The sequence below is a fragment of the Carlito syrichta genome, unplaced genomic scaffold, assembly GCF_000164805.1.
Source record: "Carlito syrichta isolate Samal-C Ts95f unplaced genomic scaffold, Tarsius_syrichta-2.0.1 Scaffold312196, whole genome shotgun sequence".
NCBI lineage: Eukaryota > Metazoa > Chordata > Mammalia > Primates > Tarsiidae > Carlito > Carlito syrichta.
In genome coordinates, this window is record NW_007256292.1 from 303,487 (window position 1) to 305,557 (window position 2,071).

Here is a 2,071-nt window from a genome sequence, read left to right on the forward strand (position 1 = left end):
CACCTAGGCCTCCCAAGATTATTGTAGGCGTGAGTCACTGCACTCGACCTGCTTTGGGAACTTAAGCCACCTTGTTGTGGATTATTACATGAGAGAGATAAATACCCTGCAATGTTGTTGTAATGACATTTCTCTTTGTTATAACAACCTAACTTATACCTTCTTTAGAGGACAGGGTGTCCTTCCTAGAACTTAAACTATTTCCTAAGACTGAGATTCCAAGCACTCATTTCCATAAATCGACCTATCTTAGTCCATTTGTGCTGCTAAAACAAATCACCATAGACTGGGTAATGTACAAACAACAGAAATTTCCCATAGCTCTGAAGACTGGGAAGTCCAAGAACAAGGTGCCAACAGGTTCAGTGCCTGGTGAGGGCTCAGTGCCTCTGCTTCCAAGATTGTGCCTTGTTGCTGTGTCTTCCGGAAGTGACAAACACTGTGTCCTCACATGGCAGAAAGTAGAAGGGTAAAAAGTATGTAGTGCTCTCCAGTCCTTTTGTAAGGTCACTAAGGCCTTTCACGAGGGCTCATAACTTCAACACCACCTAAAGCCCCTACCTCTTAATACGGTCACATTGGCGATTAAGTTTCAACACATGAATTCTAGGACACATTCAAACCATAGCACCATCTTTTAATTTTTGTCTTTTCTTTTTTCTTTTTCTTTTTTTTTTATCCAGAGTCTCACTTTGTTGCCCAGGCTGGAGTGCAGTGGTGCAATCATGGCTCACCACAGCCTCAACCTCCTGGGCCCAGGTGATCCTTCTGCCTCAGCAGTCTCAGATTAGCTGAGACTACAGGCACATGCCATCACACCCAGCTAATTTTTGGGGGTTTTTTTTAGAGACAGGATCTGGCTATGTTGCCCAGGCTAGTCTCGAACTCTTGGGCTCAAGTGATTCTCTCACTTTGGCCTCCCAAAGTGGTGGGATTACAGGCGTGAGCCACTGCACCCAGCCCATAGCACCATCTTTTTAGCATTTCCTCATCAAAGACAGTTGCCACTTTACATAAAGGACTTCTACTTCCCGTAATGATGAGCTATGTAATTCTGACTAATTTTACCACAGAGGACATCTACAAAAACCAGACAAATTTATTATTATTATTTTTTAGATCTTTAAGGCACAGAGCTGGCAAAGCACTTTAGACGAGATCAGGCGTGTACAGGGTGGTATGGCCGTAGACCGGCAAACCACTTTAAAATAACTAGACTAAGATAACCAATAAGAGGAGACTCCAGAGAGGTGAACTTGGGCTTGCTTTTCCCCTGAAGCATTTACCAATTCTGGAAGAGGTAACTGAGAGTCTGAGAAGGACTTTGGACCGTCTTGAATGTGTTGAGAGAAAAGAGAAATGAGGGCCAAAGCCAAACAAGGGCAGGAGAGAGGTGCGGTTAATCCCCCACTTGAGACTGGAGTCCTGAAGGGCTGCAGAACCCTTGCAGGGATACAATCTAGCTTGAATTGTGGTAATCACTGGCATTGGATTAAGGTGATCCTGGATGATGAGGCCTCCTAAGTACCTTCCTAAAGCAAATGTAATTCCTCTCCAGAGAAAGATTATATAATCCTAAACCTCACATTCTTTCTAAAAATGTTTTCAAATTACGTCTGGCCTGGGATAAAAAATAGCCAGGTATTTAAGGAGACAAGACTACATAAATAATAACAACAACAATGAAATGAGCAGAAAAATAGTCAACAGAACAGAACTTGAGGATTCTGGATACTGGGGCTATCACGCATAGACCCAAAAATAGCCTTGCTGGCTGGATGTAGTTGCTCACACCTGGAATCCCACCACTTTGGAGGTTGAGACAGGAGGATTGCTTGAGTCCAGGAGTTAGAGACCAGTCTGGGCAACATAGCGAGACTTCGTCTCTACAAAATTCAAAAAATTAGCTGATCGTGGTGGCACGTGCCTGTTGTCCCAGCTACTCGGGAGGCTGAGGTGGAAGGATTGCCTGAGCCCAGGCTGCAGTGAGCTGTGATCGCAGCACTGCACTCCAGCCTGGGCAGAGCGAGACCCTGACTCCAAAAAAAAAAAAAAAAAGTTGCTGGGCTCG